Source organism: Protopterus annectens, chromosome 5.part0 (genome assembly GCF_019279795.1).
Source record: "Protopterus annectens isolate FY-2018-M chromosome 5.part0, PAN1.0, whole genome shotgun sequence".
Lineage (NCBI taxonomy): Eukaryota > Metazoa > Chordata > Ceratodontiformes > Protopteridae > Protopterus > Protopterus annectens.
Window position 1 is genome coordinate 1294987108 of NC_056735.1, and position 18536 is coordinate 1295005643.

Below are 18536 nucleotides of genomic sequence, written 5' to 3' on the forward strand. Positions count from 1 at the left end.
ATGAGAAAAGATAGGTGGTTCCGTATTGTAATGTGCAGAAATGGCAGAGGCATGAATCTTAATTGATGAGAAAGAAAGGCCTTTGTTCAGCATCTCAGTTAGGTATTGTAAAATCTGAGGGATATTTGGGAGAGACGTGTCAATGCCTTCTCCTGGTTCCAATCACAGAATCTCTTCCATTTTTCTACATAAGATTTTCTGGTACTGGGCTTCCTGGACTCCAAGATAACATCCATAACTGCTTTTGAAAGAGGAATGTTCTGAATGGCTATATTATCGGCCATGCTGCCAGATTTAAGGTCCTGAGTTGGCTGTGCAGGATCTGATTGTTTTGTTGGGTCAGCAAGTGAGAAGTTTGAGGCAATATCCATGCTGGACCTTGAGACAAGCTCTTTAGGATTGGGTACCAGTGCTGGCGTGGCCAGTCTGGCGCAATCAGTATAATTTTTGACTTCTCTTGTCTGACCTTTAGGAGTACTCTGGGAAGGAGAGGCAGTGGTGGAAAAGCATACACTGTTAGATTGTTCCAGCTGAATGACAGGGCGTCCATTTTCCATGCCTGCTTGTGGTAAAGCCTTGTGCAAAATCTCTGCAATTGACAGTTGTGAGGGGAGGCAAATAGATCTATGTCTGGACATCCCCATTTCCTTATTATCATGCTGAAGACTTGTGGATCCAGTTTCCATTCATGGGGATCCATGAGGTTTCTGCCTAGTTCGTCTGCCAGAGTATTTGTTTTTCCTGGCAGGAATTGTGCTTGCAGGTGAACTTGAAAAGCCAATGCTGTGTCCCATAAGGCCATTGCTTGTCTGCACAGGGGATAGGAATGTGTACCTCCCTGCTTGTTTATGTACCACATGACCGTAGTGTTGTCTGTCTTTATCAGTAACTGTCCTGGATGAAGCAGGTCCTTGAAGGCAGTCAGGGCATTTTGAACAGCTAGCATCTCTTTTTGATTGATATGAAGATGCCTCTGGTTTGCAGGCCATGTGCCCTGAATACATTTTCCTGCCATATGGGCCCCCCAGGCATAATCTGATGCATCCGTTGTCAGTGTCTGTCTGGCTGTGGGTAAACTGAATGGCAGACCCTTGTTGATGTGACAGGCTTCTGCCCACCATCGAAACTCCTGTTGTAGGCAGGGAATGAGTGCAATTACTGTCTCCAGGCTGTGGCAATGCTGAGTCCAAACACTTTTCAGATACCATTGTAGTTTCCTCATATGCAGTCTGGCATATGGAATTAGTAGAATGCAGGCCGCCATGAAACCCAAGGCCTGCAGGATTTTCCTTGCAGATAGGTGGGTTTTTGTTGCTAAGTTCTTGAAGTAAGTAGTCAGTTGTTTTTGCTTGTCTGGCATGAGATAAGCCATGTGGGTAGTTGTATTTAGGCTTGCACCCAGGAATGTTATCTCTTGAGAGGGCACTAGTTTTGATTTCTTTTCGTTTACTGTGTACCCTAGGCCAATTAGTAATCTTTTTACAAACGCCAGATGCTTTAGAAGAGTGTGTCTGCTCTCTGCTTGAATTAGGCAGTCGTCCAAGTAGGGATATATATGAATTCCTTTTTGTCTGCAAAACGCAATTACTGGTGCCAGGCATTTTGTAAAGACCCTGGGTACAGTAGATAAGCCAAAGGGCAGTGCAGAGAACTGGTAATGCATTGAGCCAGCTATGAATCTGAGGTATCTTCTGCAAGACTGTCTGATTGGGGCATGCAGGTATGCCTCTTTTAGGTCCAAAGTTACGAGCCAAGCCCTCTTGCCCAGCATGGGCAGTAGCTGCTGAAGAGTCAACATCTTGAATTTTGGAACTTCCAGAAATGTATTTAGTATAGACAGGTCCAGAACTGGTCTCCAGGTTTTGTCCTTCCTGGGCACTAGGAAAACTCTGGAGTAAAATCCTTGCCCCTGCTCTTGTTGTGGTACTTGCTGAATGGCCCTCATGTCCATGAGGGCTGTAATTTGTTTTTGTGCCTCTGCCAATTAATTGTGTGGCAAGTCTGGCATGCCTTTTGACCTTGGTAGAGTGTGGAAATGGAATCTGTAGCCTTGGGACACTATGTTCAAGACTCATTTGTCTTTGGTAACGATTTGCCAATTTGATGAAAAAGTGCTAGTTTTCCCCCTAAGGGGGCTGTCAAAAGAAAAACTGTTTGGAACTGGTAGAGGAAAGTCATTGGGACTGTTTCCTGTAAGGCTGTGATTTGTCTTCTCCGCTTTTGGAGGTAGGAGCACCCCATTGTTTAGGCCTGTATGAGCCTTGGGGCTGAGATCTGCCTCTGGGACGCCTGTATCTGCCCTCTTTGTGGTCCGTCTGAGACTGGAAAGGACCAATTTTTAGAAGGCCAGTTTCTGCTAAACCTGGGTGGCTGTACCTGTAAGAAATCCTTGACTGTCTGCATGGATTTTGCTTTATCCTCCATTTTTTTCAACATCTCTTCTGCTTTAGTACCAAACAAAGTATCATGCTGTAATGGTGCATCTAATAATTTTGCTTTAACATGATCAGGCAGATTTTGTTCCTTTAACTAAGCATGCCTTGTAATAACAGAACCTGTAACAGAGGCCCTGCAAGAGGCCTCCAGTGAAACATAACCACATTGCAAAGTATGCTTTCCCACTTGTTCAGTTGCATGCAATAAATCCTGCAATTCCTTGTTCTCTGAACATTCAGTATTTGTCAACATTTTCTGTTTAAGTAATGACATTAAATATTGCTGATATTTAAGCATATGAAATTGACAGTTTAAGGCCCTTACACAGCCAGGGTAGCAGAAGTGTAAACTTTTTCCCCCATCTGTCTAGAGCCCTAGAATCCCTATCAGAGGGGACAGGGTTTTTTGCAGTGGAAGCTTTAACCCCCTTGGGACCCTGAGATATAGTTTCTGGGTCAGCAGCGGGTTTTTTATACAGGAATTTATGAGAATCCGGGACACTGTGGTATCTGTCTGGCTTAGCAGGTGCAGGGGGGTAAAGAGTCAGGGGACAGTCTGGACTCTGAAAATACATCATCTACAATGTCTAGAACAGGTGGAATAGCAAGGGGTCTGTGCTGAGGAAGAAGCAGGAAGTCTCTGAGCCTTTTCTTAGATTCAGAATAATCTTGGCTCTCCCAGTGGAAATGCTCCCTCATAGTATGCAGTGTTTCCCCAAAATAATAGTCCTCAGGAGAAGAGGCTGAAGGAATGGATTCTTCAGCATCAGAATCCTCATAAGGAAACATGGAGTAATCCTGTTCAGAAGAGGAATCAGAGGAAATAGAAACCTGATCAGAAGAATCATACTCTGTGTCTCTTGCCTAGGTCTCTTATCAGGAGGGGGATGGGAACCCCTGATCAAGGTAATTAGGTCTTCAGCCATTTTGAGCATGTTTTGTAGGCATGGAAGTCTGAATAGGAGTATGCTGTACTTGTTTCTTTGTCTTTTAGAGCTGCTTTAGTCTTTGTCTTTGAAGCTGAAGATGGCTTAACATATAGTTGTGTAGGTCTGAAGACACCCTCAGAAGCCGATGTCTGCTCAGTGGCTCTGGACCCATTTGAGGAATTGATTTCCGAGTGTCCAATACCATGAGTTTCCAGAGGCCCAGTCGGCTCCACGTGGGATTCGGTAGCGGCCTGTGGCTCTAAGGTAGCAGACTCCAGGGGCTGCGAAAGAGCCTCACTGAGATCCAGCGAACTGGTGACTGGCCTAGAAGAGGCTTCGTCGTCGGTTTTGGACCTCAAATGCCTATCCTTGTCCTTGCGTTTTTTGTAAACTCCGGTTGTCGGCTGTTCCGCCGGCATTATATAATTAAATCTTCGGCCAAAGTAATGAAATGCAAAATCGAACCAACGCTTGATAGTGTGCCGGTTAAATCTAGCACAAAACCGACAGCTAGCAACGTTATGATCAGGACCTATGCAAAGAATACAGTAAGAGTGAAAATCCTTATGAGGTATTTGCTTCCAACAAGAAATACAATTGTTAACTTTTTCCAACATCGGTCTGGAGTAAGAAAAAAAGTTTCCCCAATGGGGTACTTAGCTTTAATGAAGACTTTGATTCTGAAATTCAGCTTTGAAAATCTCAGGAGTCGGTCGACCGGCACTTGCGAACTGCTTTTGCTTCGGGCACCGCGCGGCAAGAAAGACTGAAGAAAATGGCATCGGCTGCATCTTTTATATCCCTGGCGCACTGACGTCAGGGAAGAGGCGACAGCAACCGACGCCGGACCTAGACTTTGGAATTCTGGCCGACTGCGGGTAGCCTGCCAGCAGGATAACCCAAGAGTAATGACTGCAACAGTGAAACACGATGAACATCTATCTTGTGTAACACCAGGGGTCCGGATGAATGCCCGAGTTTGAAGGTTTCAGGCTGAGGCAGACCGGTAGCAGACATTTGTGGTAAACCCCTACGTTCCTCAATGCATTCAAGCCTGGGTTCCCCCTCAACATCCAGATCAGATGTCTATTCCACCTCTACAGATGTGCTCGAGGCAGAAGTCAAGGCGAACTCAGAAGTGGGTTCGGCCTGTGACTCCATGCCTAGAATCTATATGTTTCTGGGTCAACAAGCACCATGGGAGAAATGTTGGATGGCAGAGGTGCAGAGGAAGGTGTAGGCCGAGGTTCCTTGGCCTTGTACTTCAGTGGCTCGGCTTCTGACCTTGAGGAACACTCCCATGCACTTAGTTAACAATTTAAGCCACTGGTTTTCCAGATATAAAGCTAGTGACGAAAGCCTACTTCTAAGGGTCTTAGGAATGAACGACTGGCAAATACTGCATGACTTATGGTCGTGGTTGGGGCCTACGCAAAAAAAGACACTGGGTATGGCTGTCCTTATGTCTTCCACATTGGTACTTGCCCTTCCTGGATGACATAAATTAATAGCAGGAAAAAGAAAATACCTCAACAGGGCACTTATCTGAAAGCAGAAATCGGAATCACTGGAAACTGTATGAATGACAGTTGGAGATGATGTTCTGACTGGCGGCAGAAAAGTTCTGAGGATGGTACATGCGTACATCCTTTTTATGGCCTACGTCTGACTGCAGCCAACATTAGACGTACCACATACCCTATAGTGGCAAAAGACTTTTGTATACTGGCTGACACTGGACGCCTTCTGGTGGGGCTATACATCAAGTTAAGAATACTGCAGCAAATGAATAGAAGGACATCAATGATGATGATCCAGGTGGAGGAGAAAATTAATGATGATCCAGGCGGAAGAAGAATGTAAGAAATACTGGAGGATTTGGCAGAGTAAGCTGGGATTTTATGAGTAGGGCAATGGAAGCATTTGCTTTCCCTTATACAATAATAAGGTTCATTAGGGGGCTACAGGAAGGATCAGAGGTAAAATTTAAAGAGGGAGGGTTCCTCTCTGACAAGTTGCATCTGAACAAGGATCCAGTCATGAATGTCCTTTCCACTTAAATTGTCTTATATTTAAAGCCATTGGCAAGGAAAATAAAAAATGGTATGATAATCAAGAAAAGTTGGTTTTATTTGAAGACAGTATTATTTTGCTCCTGATAAAAACAGAGAATGATATCTTGGTGTTGTGGAACATTCTGAGACAGTTAAAGTCTTTTTGGGATATAAAATTGGGACAAAACAAAAGGCTATATCTGTAAATTATGTACCTACACACAAATTTATTCAGCAATACCCATATTTATGGCGACATGCTAAAATGAAGTACTTAGGAGTATAGGTGATAAAGGATTCTATTATGACAGCTAAGGACATGTGGAGATTAAACAAAAGATAATACAAAAACTGAGAAATTGGAAGATCTTTTTAAGGATATAGACAGCAAGATACAAGCAGTAAAAATGTTTTTATTCCTTTTAGTTTTGTATATAGGTCAGACATATTTTTAAGAACCAGAATAAATACTGTGGACACTAAAGAATTGAAGGATTTTATCTGGGAGGGGAAAGGGGCAAGGGTCAAGTGGGATAAGTTAATCCTTCCAATAGAAAGAGGAGGTTTAGGGTTACCTGATTTGAAGGGATATTTTACAGCTACACAGTTAAAGGCTCATATATGTAACAAGCATAAAGACATTAATTCAAAGTGGAAAGGGATGAGGACAATGAAGCAAGGGGCAAATTCAAGAAATAAGGACAGAGTGGGATTTTGGATTCAGATCCTTAAGGAGAAAAACAGCCATACAAACTATTATACTGATAAAGTAGCAGAAACTATTCTAAGAACTAAGCTAACACGGAAATTGAGAAAGGAGATTCTGAACTACTGCAATTAGGGGTACAGATAATAGGCAAGGGGTGGAATTTAATGTAGAAAACTCGTACAGGTACCAAGGCACTGATAGCAAATAACTAGAGGGGCAAAGGAAACAGAGTGGGAAGAGGCCAAGAATGCATTTGGACTGCAGGCTAGAGACTGCCTTCTCCATCAGGGAATGATATCTGAGTACAAGCAAACAGAAAGGTATAGGAGAATACTAAGTGAAAGACCTGTCTGGTACAAGTTTTAGTTGAATCTTGAAGAGAAGCCGCTGTTAAAAAAGGATAACTAACAGGGCATGTAAAATATTGCACAATAACTACAGGAATCAATCAGAGGAAGTCAGAAAAGATTGGGAGGACAGATTAGATAAGCAATTCACAAGAAAACAATGGGAGGACATGTGTATACAGCTCACAAATATGCAAAAGTCCAAGACTTAGATTTTTGCATCGAATATTTGCATAGGTAGTTTTATACTCCAAGCAGATCTCAAACAATTTTCCCTCGGGTACATAGCAAATGTTGGAGGTGTTATGTGGAAGAAAGAGGTAACTGGGAAAATATATTTTGGGGATTATAACGAGTCGGTAGACTTTAAAAATTCCCTACAGAGTACTCTGTCAGAAATATTGGATGAGCAAATAGGTGTCACTAAGGATTTTTTTTTTGAGCTGGAACATAGGATCTAACTCGCCTAGACATAATAAGGCCTTGTTAAGTTTAAGTAATAACTGTCAAAAAAAGCATTTATTCTAAAACAGAAATCGAAGTCTAATCCAACTTCATTTGTAGTAGTGAATACTGTAATAGAGATTAAAGAACTGGAAGTGGGTTCTTTAGAAAAGGGTAGGACCAAATTACACAGAAAAAAAATGAAAATTGTGGGAACAATATATGCAGAATAATGTTTTGGAGGAGGAGTGGGGTTTAAGGAAGGCAGGAATTAATTTATGTAATGCTGGATTGATGACAATTGTATAAAAAAGGTATGTGGTGTATGACATTTGTAAATGTGAACATGTTAACATGGTTTTCTTTTATATAAATGTATGTCCAGTAGCATAGCTATGGTGCGGAGTAAGAGGCGATTGCCCCACACAAAGTGTTGGGAGGCTATCAGCCAATCCTGATCGCTATTGGAATACTGACATTTAGAAGCTGGTATTACATCTGCACTCAAACCTGAGCACTGTAAGGCTCAGTGTGTGGTCTAAACTGTAGCAACTGTTTTCTTTAGTTTAAAAGTAATCTTTTTTTTTCTTTTAAATAAAACCTGAGAGCTATAGCTCTCTGTACAGGTAGGGTATTAACTGTAGCCAATGTTTGCTACAGTTTACAAGAAGAAAATGTTTTTGTTAACTGAAACCACAGGGTGGTAGCACTCTGTGCAGACAGGGTAGAAACGGTTTGGTACAAATGGTTGGTGTGTCAGCAGAAGGAATGTATTTTTTTTTGCTCTTCAATGGAAGGGGGGGTGCCAGGCTTAATACAGTAAAGCTCTGTGGCAAGCTGCGGGTGAGACACTGGTTCATGCTTCTGGCACAAGACGCTGGTTGAACACGGTTTATTGGATCTATGTAAACAAATCTGGCCAGATAAGATTAATGCTACTGAATCTTTATTTTAATTACTACAACAACTTAAAATATAAGCAGAACTGATACAATCAAACTATATCTTACAACGCTAGTTATTAAAAAATCTGTTACTAGAAAATGGAAACAAATTGGCTCTCCTACGGGTGGTTATGTAAAATTAATCTGAAATACAATGTCTAGAACTGTCTACACAGAAAATGAGTATCAGAGTGAAAAATGCAGCAAAATAAAACTCCTTAAATTCTGAATATAACTTTGCAGTATAATGCAGAGTCTTTTTCCAATGCTAGTGAGATTGCAGTTATTTGATAGTTAATATAACTAGTATGCTTAAGACTGGGCTTGGAGACTGTGCCTTCTTTCTGGCATTATAACTTAGTGGCAGATGGAATTTTTGAATGACTACATGACTTGACAAAAACTTTAACAGATAACATTTGAACTTTACATGATGTATGAGGTATTTTACGCTTGCAACTGAGTTATTCTCTGTGAATAAAGTGGTTGATTGTTAAAAAAAAGTTTCTTACTAAAGTAGGTACTCAAACTATTTGAAGATTGAAGGCAGAAAAGAGACAATGGATATAATTCTTAGCTAGAGCCTGCTGCCACCATGTCAGGGGTCAACAACTTCAGAAAGGACTCCAAAGTACTGGTGTCATCAATAAAGTAGTTGAGGTTGAAGGCTGTAGGTACTCAGCTCTGCATTGTCCTGAACTCGCCCTAGCCAAAACCTACCAGGTGATACAAGAACCCTTACAATCTCCAGTGGCCTCATCTACTTGACTCATTTTCACTGCACCCACCATCAAGGAAGGAAGAAAGTATGTTATGGACTTAGTCCCATTTGCATAATAGACCCCTGTCTACTATTTTTATCAGGGCCCTATAGTTTGCTACAAACTTGAGTATCCAGCAGCCTTAACCTTACCCTTCCAGCTGCCCTACAGCCAACACACCTTGTCAATTATACTAACTTACTCTTACTTAACATCTCACCTTCCATATTTCTTCTCTAATCAGCTATCCCACTCACTTTCCTACATTTACTAGATCTGCCCACTAGGTGGCACCCTTATACTATTCCTTTCACTACCCCTCCACTCTGTCCTACCTCTGTAAATGCAATATATTTCTTCCTATTATCTATCCTCATTCCATCCTTTTACACTGCCTCTCTCTCGTCCTACCCCTGCAATCTGTTCTATACTGTACTGTTCTTGACCTGCTCATCTTCCTACTTCACCTTTGTGCTGAAACAGTATTCTTCCCTCCTCTAACTTTCGTTCCTTTGGCTTCTTTATCATTCTAAACATCTCCTACTCATGTCCTACCTCACTTACCTGGAGTTACCTGTATTTCTGATTGTTTCTTCTCCTGTTTCTCCTCCAATTGTCACAACCCGCTCCGTTCGCCCTGCGGGCTCACTCCGCTCCCCACCCTACCCCTATATCCCACCCACCCCCAGGGGTCCTACTCTTATACCTATCAGACCACACCCCTTCACCTTTCCACCAATAACTATCTCATCCCCATTATCCACTCTCCTCTACTTCTCCCACACTTTTCCCAACCTCTTCCTATTCCTCCCACCATTAAACCTTTTCCATACAACTACTTCACATCTACTGTTTAGTAATACTTTTATAACTACTATGGCAATAAGTAAACCTTCTAACATACTCCTCTTACAAAGCTTACTCATACTCACACTTCTCCCTACTCTAACTCTAGCATACCTGCTAACCTCCTATGAGCATCTAACACAGTCACACATCCTGTACCCCACCAAACAATTGACCACTTCTTCTCTACCCTCTCATACTGAACATTTCAATATAACTTTCACTCCCAGCTATCTACCACCCAAATATCATAGGACAAACCACATTAGACATTACCTCCCAAATATAAGAAGACATCCTTTTCCTTCTCAGTAAATATACTCAGACTACATATTTAACACTACTCCTCCCCTTAAAGGAAGGAGACATTCACCCAAATCCCGGACCAAACACCTACACCACTACTCAACTCATTACCCCAAACTCCTCTACCATCCATATACTAAAAAAAACATCCAACTCACTACTAATAGCTCACCTCAACACACATAGTATCAATAACAAAATTACTCAACTCCAGGCTCTCCTGGAACTCTACTCCTTTGATATTTTGTGTCTAACAGAAACTTGGTTAAAACCCACAACTACAGACAATGAAGTTACCCCTGAAAGAAAACAAAAGCTGGATAAACGCCTGGTATACACCTCAAGCGAAAAAAAAAAATGAAAAGACCAATGGTTAGATCACAGCTGAAGATAAAAATGGAATAATCCACGTCAGGAAATAAATCACTTGCAGCTTCACAGTAGTGCCCTTTATAAAACCAAAAGTTGTAACTGAGATGTAGTAGTCAAGGTAGGAAATGGTTCACTTGCAGTTTCACACCACTTTATTAAACAAGAGTAAGCGCTTTTGCGATCTAAGTCAGCTGATCGCTTCTTCAGACTCATAAAAACAGTTAAAACATTGGTATTTAAAATATGGTTCAACCAAAGAAAACACATATAGAACTATGACATAGACTAATTAAAATTGCATACATCAGTACATTAATTTGCCTTATATTCTGCATAAGATGAAATAAAATATACATATAACAGACACATTTTATGTAATAATCCATATTACTTAATGCTTTAGTGGTCTGGATTTTAAAAAGGTTTCAAGGAAACAGCATTGTTCAATCCAGGAGACCTATCTGCCTGAAGTAGTAAAATCCATCTTTGTTCGGCTTCCTCTACCTTATTCCTTATATCACCTCCCCTCTTACTTTTATTTATATGAAGAAGCGTACAGTGTGTACGAGAAAGCGCTCATCTTTCCTGTTCTTTTGTATTAATAAAGACGTGTTTTGTTGCTGCATCATCGTCGAGTTCCTCATCCTTGTGTTTTCCTAATATTTTTACTTGTTCGTGTTTTGGAGGTGAGGATCTTGGAGATTTATTGCTGGGATTGTTTCATATACATTTTATTTATTATTTCTAAAACCATGACATTAAAAATATGTTTCCTATCTTCTTCTTCCACATGTTTTGCTAAAGCACTTGTGTCTTTTTTATTTCTTATATCTCTAAGGTGTTCAAGGATACGTTCCTTTAGACACCTATTGGTTTTGCCTATATAAAAGGCATGACAGACAGTGCAGAAGCTGAAATAAACCAAATTTTGTGTTCTGCAGTCAGCATAAAAATCTATATCAATTATAAATCCTAGTGTATGATGTTTATATGTAGATTTATTATATAAATAGTCACATGCTGTACAATTTCTGCAAGGAAAAGTCCCCTGCCTATCAGATAGGATCATTCTTTCATTGTTTCTGGATGTATAACAGAGTTGCCTTTTTAAGGACCTCTTATTTCTAAAAGAAAAGCTGGGTCTCTCTTCTAACAATTCTCTCAAGTCAGGATCCGACAATAAAACATTCCAATTCTTCTCAAAAATATTACAGAACCTTCTGAAGTCACTTGAATAAGTTATAGGGAATCTAACTTTAAAATCATGACCTTCCTTGCTTTCACTAATGTGTGTGAACATGAAATTAGAGACATGCATGCTAAAAATCTTCCACCTAGATTTTATAACTTGAGTAAATCAGAAACTGAAGCACTGTCAGAACTAAAGGATTCTCACAACATTGAAATTAGGCCTGCTGACAAGGGGGGCAGTGTAGTAGTAATGGATAAGGTTTGAATGATACAGATACTTATGTTTAACTAAATGAGAGACAAGTACAAGGTATAATTGACAGGATATCTGTATATATTTTTGACTTATTGATTACTAATTATGTATCAGAGGAATTGTTTGACTACTTTCAGATAGAACATCCAACTATACCCATTATTTATGGTCTACCTAAAATTCACAAAGACATTACACAGCCCCCTATGAGATCTACTGTATCCAGTAAAGGATGGGCCACAGAAGCCATCTCAATTTATATTGAACAAAATTTACAAATAGTCCTAAAATCATGTGAGACTATACTAAGGGATACAAAGGCATTTCTGCGACTGTTATATAATAAGACCAGGAATATTAATAGAAATTATATGTTTGTGACAATGGATGTCACTTCACTGTTCACAGTGATACCGAATAAATGGGGTATTGAGAAAATACGTGATATTCTGACCTTGAAACAAGTTTTTCAAAGCACTAAGATTAATTTGATATGCGAGTTGCTTGATATTGTCCTAGAAAATAATGTCTTTATATTCAATGACAAGTTTTATCTACAGAAAGTTGGTGTAGCAATGGGCACGGCTTGTGCTAACAGCTACGCCAATTTAGCATTGGCTGCATGGGAAAAAGATCATGTATTAAGTGCTAGCAATAAATATGCTGGCAAAATTGTATGGTATATACGTTTTGTAGATGATGTCTTCCTGTTATGGGATGGTACTAGTGAAGAGTTGCAAGAGATGGTGGAATACTTACATAGCACCACTGAATTTTTAAGATTCACTAGTCAACATTCCAGGGACTCTATTGAGTTCCTAGATGTTTTTGGTTAAGAAGACAGCGTTAGACGAACTTACAACAGGGATGTATAGAAAATCTACATGGAGAAATAGTATCTTACATAAGACTAGTATGCATCCAACATTTGTACACAAAAATGTAGTGAAAGGACAATATATGAGAATAAGCCGCTTACATAATACAGATGAAGGCTTTGTGAAGACAATGACTATAATAGAGAAAGACTTCTTAAACAGAGGTTATAGTAAGAAATACATAAATGAAAGCTCTAAATATACCATTGAAAATAGGGATGGGAGATGTAAACCGCTCTTCTCAAATATTATAGAAGATGTTAAAAGCAAGGAAGGTCATGATTTTAAAGTTAGATTCCCTATAACTTATTCAAGTGACATCAGTAGGTTCTGTAATATTTTTGAGAAGAATTGGAATGTTTTATTGTCAGATCCTGACTTGAGAGAATTGTTAGAAGATAGACCCAGCTTTTCTTTTAGAAATAAGAGGTCCTTAAAAAGACAACTCTGTTATAAATCCAGAAACAATGAAAGAATGATCCTATCTGATAGGCAGGGGACTTTTCCTTGCAGAAATTGTACAACATGTGACTATTTATATAATAAATCTACATATAAACATCCTACACTAAGATTTATAATTGATATAGATTTTTATGCTGACTGCAGAACACAAAATTTGGTTTATTTCAGCTTCTGCACTGTCTGTCATGCCTTTTATATAGGCAAAACCAATAGGTGTCTAAAGGAACATATCCTTGAACACCTTAGAGATACAAGAAATAAAAAAGACACAAGTGCTTTAGCAAAACATGTGGAAGAAGATGATAGGAAACATATTTTTAATTTCATGGTTTTAGAAATAATAAATAAAAGTAAGAGGGGAGGTGATATAAGGTAGAGGAAGCCGAACAAAGATGGATTTTACTACATCAGGCAGATAGGTCTCCTGGATTGAACAATGCTGTTTCCTTGAAACCTTTTTTAAAATCCAGACCACTAAAACATTAAGTAATATGGATTATTACATAAAATGTGTCTGTTATATGTATATTTTATTTCATCTTATGCAGAATATAAGGCAAATTAATGTACTGATGTATGCAATTTTAATTAGTCTATGTCATAGTTCTATATGTGTTTTCATTGGTTGAACCATATTTTAAATACCAATGTTTTAACTGTTTTTATGAGTCTGAAGAAGCGATCAGCTGACTTAGATCGCAAAAGCGCTTACTCTTGTTTAATAAAGTGGTGTGAAACTGCAAGTGAACCGTTTCCTACCTTGACTACTACATCTCAGTTACAACTTTTGGTTTTATAAAGGGCACTACTGTGAAGCTGCAAGTGATTTATTTCCTGACATGGATTATTCCATTTTTATCTTCAGCTGTGGTCTAACCATTGGTCTTTTCATTTTTTTTCCAATGAAGTTAACCCACCTGGTTACAACATCTTACGTCTCGACCGTGCAACCAAGAAAGGTGGTGGAGTAGCAGTTTTATTTAAATCTGATTTTCAAATTACAACCTTCCACCAAAATCCTCCCCATGTCTCTAACGCTGAAATACTTATTACCAAGCTTCAGCTAAACTCTGTTAAATCTATCTATACTGTCTGCATCTATGTTCCTCCAGGCAATAACATTACTACTATTGAAAACATACTCTGTTGGTTATCTCAAAACCTCCCCCAAGAGACCATCATTCTTGGTGATTTCAACATTGAAATGGAAATGTTGCAACAATAACTACCCCACTACCCATATTAATCTCTATGGGTTTACACAAATAATCACCTCACCCACTAGAATTAACAAAACCAATAAGAAAGAAAGTACCTTAGACTGGATACTAATCAATAATCAACCCCAGACCTACAATTCTGGAGCCCTCCCAGATAATATAAGTGACCACTTTTCAACCTATGCTATTAGGCTTAAAACCAACCCACATTCCAAACCCATATTTAGAACAATTAGAACCAAGAAAAACTTCAATCTCGATTTATTCTTAACTGAACTTAAGGCTTGTAATTGGTCCCCATTAAAACAACTTTCCCTTGATGAAGCTGTCGACTACTTCAATACTAATTTCCTAGCCATCCTTAACCAACATGCCCCTACCCGCTCTATTAGGATAAAAACCAAACCTGCTCCATGGCTTTCTAAGGAAACTAAGCAAAAACTCCACCTCAGAAATAAATACTGGCACAGATCACGCTTAACTAAGAATCCCATTGACCTCCAAAACTTTAAACAATTGAGAAATTAAACAAAAAAAGCCATAATGTCTGATAAACAAAACTACTACCTACATTTGCAGCAATCCCACCATAATAAACCACAAAAATTCTGGGCAAGCATTAATGAACTATTACACCCCAGTCAATCTATTACACCAAACCCACAAGGCTCTGACCACAACAACCCCAAACAAACTGCCAATGCCTTTAATACCTTTTTCACCAAAACTATTCAAACTCTAGCCAGTCAACTCTCTCCACAAAATTCAACCTCATCTAAGACTGAATCTAACCCACCTCCTCCATTTCACTTCCAACCTGTCCCTACAGCTTTTATTCTCACCCTTTTACAAAAACTTAAACCTTGCACTCCCTCTGCTGACCAACTACCTGCAGAATACTTACAGTTAGCAGCCAAATCTATTGCCTACCCCATCTCCATTCTCATCAATAGAAGCATTACTGAAGGATACGTCCCCATTCTTTGGAAAGTCTCACATATTATTCCCTTCATAAAGGGGAGACTCCACTGACCTTTCCAACTATCGTCCCATAGCCCTACTCTCCCCTTTATCTAAGGTTATGGAAAAGTGCATCCATAGGCAATTATTAGACCACCTTCTCCATAATAACCTGCTTTCCAACTCCCAACATGGCTTCAGACCTTCCCACAGCACTACTACTGCCCTCCTCTCCTTCATGGACACCATCAACAAAAACCGCAACCTTAACATGCTCTCCTCTGCACTTTTCATTGCCCTGTCCAAAGCTTTTGACATGGTAAATCACAATATACTCATAAACATTCTGAAATCTATGTCACTTGATGCACTAGCTATAAAATGGTTCCTATCCTACTTAAATAACAGACATCAAGCCGTGCTCTGGAATACCACTCTTTCTACCCAACTACCCATTAATATTGTGTCCCTCACGGGTCCATACTAGGCCCACTCCTATTTTCCTTACTCATCAATGACCTTCATGAAGCAGTTCCCCAAGCTACATGCATACAATATGCAGATGATTCTACACTTATATGCTCAGCCACATCTGAATCTGAACTTCACTTCCTTACACAGAACTTATTTAGCTCAGTAGAACTATGGTTTACAAAACGCTGTCTCATACTAAATCCCAAAAAAACTAAACTTCTACTTTTTACACCTACCAATAAATCTCTACCAATTGACTTCACTATAGCTTCCAATAATAGCACTGTTATATCCCAGGATCTTACTACCAAACTTCTAGGTATCACCATAGACAACAACCTTAACTTTGACACTCATATTAATAATATCTTGAAAACAACTAACAGAAAAATAGGCTCTATATAGGATCAAACCCTTCCTCACTCCTGCAACTAGAATAACTATCGCCCACACCCATCTAATCTCTACCCTACTCTATGCCTCTCCCATTTTCACTAACCTGTCAAAAAATAACCTTAAAAAACTAGAAAACTCCTACAACAACATAGCCAGATTTGCCATTGGTAACCCTTTTAAAACACACAACTGTATTAATCTAAAATACCTAGGGTGGCTTGAATTACAGCAACAGCTAAAAATATAATCAACTGACCATTGCTCATAAAATTCTTTATCAACCTGCTAAGACACCCATACTATCTAACCTTATTCATCCCTACAATAACCTGAAATCCCTAAGATATTCATAAAAAATCCTCATAAATATTATCAAATCAAACAATAGAGCTGGAGACTCTCTCTTCACTAACACTGTTGGGAAAATCTGGAACTTACTCCCCACTGAACTTTCAACACTTCCCTCTATTTCCTTGTTCAAAAATAAACTTAAGCTCTTCCTTAAAACACATTGGATGTGCCTCTGTACTAAACCTGACTAACCTACATGCTTTCACTACTTGTTTCAACCCCACCTTATATGCTCTAGCTACCTGTTTCTACCTCACTGTCTCAGCTCAGTAACAATCTCATCAGAAATCAACTACCATTCTACCTCTACTACCTAGCCTTACCTATTAGTATACTCTCATAAAAGTTCCAGTCTTCACGATTAGAACTTTCTTACTCAACTTCTATTCCAGTCTTACTTTCCTTTTTTTCCCTTCTTATATCTAGAATTATATTGTGTGTTTTACAATCAATCTTTCTGAACAGTTAAAATGCAGCCTCATGATAAATTGTATTATGTTTAGTCAATATTTTATGTTATATACTCTATATACCTGTAACCACTTTTTAGCTAATACTGCTTTAGTTATTATTAATGTAGTCGATCTCATGTATGTACTTCTGTAGATATGTACTGTAATTGAAGTTTGGAGCTTATTTCCCCGGGCCTCTACTGAAAATGGACATATATCCAGCTAGACTGGCCCAGTCAACAAATGTAAAATAAATAAAATAAAAAAATAAATAAAAAAAATTAAGAAATTTCCAAAAGTGACACTAATCAGTTCTGAAATTACCATTAATTAGTCAGAAGGACAAGCCTACAAACACTGTGTGCAGATTAAAAAAATGAAGATAGCATGGGTGCTTCCTTCCTTTATAACATGCATCCTTACTGACCAGTCATCGTGTGGGCAGAACTGCCATCTGCAAGAATGTCTAAAAGTATTGAAAGTCAAGCTAGATAATAAAACATCTGTATGACAAACTCACAAATGATGAATCATACTGTAGAAGTAATCCTTACAATAAGCACCTGCTGACTTTTGATAAATCCATTGTGTTGCTGATTCTAGGAACAATTTCATTTCTGACAATAATTTAGCTAAAGTCTTCTGCCAAAGAAATAACGTCATTTCTAAATCATAGGTACAGCTTTCAGAAAAGTGTCCGGATTAGAAGTCACAAGAAGCTTCCACTGATGATAACTTACAGGGGTCCTGCACACTGACACATATGCCCAGTGCAACTGTTTAAGTTACAAAACAAATTACAAAAAGCCAACGCAAAACTGATAACCCCAATCAAACTGACAAACTTGCAGCTCAATTTTCCACTGCTTCTGTTGAATATTTGTTGCAGAAAATTACGAGTTGTTAAACTCCTCTTACCATTATCAAAACTCAAGTCTGATTTTTTTTATTACATCTGTGCATGCATCCATGTTAAAACATTGTAAAGGGTGGAAATGTAGACTCTACACTGTCCACTCCACTCACTTCTCTTTAATTCTGTACTTACTAACACAAAAGACATTATATATTACCAACTTGGTCTGAAACACTGCTATGTGTTCAAGCTTTTTTGCAGTAACAGCAAAAAATTAGACAAGATGGTACTTCAGACAGATTAACTATTCTGTTGGCATATACAGCTAGCTTAATTAACTTGCATATCACACTTACAATAAAAACATATGAACTCAAAAACAACTGGCATGCAGTCAACCCACTTGACTAAAGACATTGCACACATTTGAAGCATTAAGCAACTGATGTCCAAGGAAAAGCGTATGGACCCCTTCTCTCAACTAGTGTTTGTTAGTGTTAATAGTTGCAAAGTAAGGTAAGGATGAAATTAACCACTGTACGAAAAAGGAGCATCTGAAATTGGGAAGGGAGAGAAGGTCTAAGATGGGGTTATTTTCAGATAACTTTTTCACTATGCAGCCAATGATGTTTGGCTCCAACATAACTGTCCAGTGTTATCTAATAGTTCACTTTAAGACCACTCAGTGACAGAACAGCAGTGAGGTCAAAAAGCCCTTGCACCAGGATTTTTTTTTAATTGTGGTCTACCTTTTAAGTCCCTCCTCCCTCCAAGGCAGAGACATGTCTGGTCACCAATCTGAAGATCAAGCTTCCACGGTTCCACACCCCATGACGGCAAAGGAAATGAGAACATCCACTATACATTCACTTACCAAAACATGCTCTCCC

General features: G+C 39.0%; 1 protein-coding gene across 1 annotated transcript in view; it reads right to left on the reverse strand.

Moving 5' to 3' along the window:
* The window catches only part of WDR75 (WD repeat domain 75), a 1027793-nt gene that overhangs the window by 807022 nt on the left and 202235 nt on the right, over positions 1 to 18536 (reverse strand). The gene's annotated exons all lie outside the window — the stretch shown is intronic.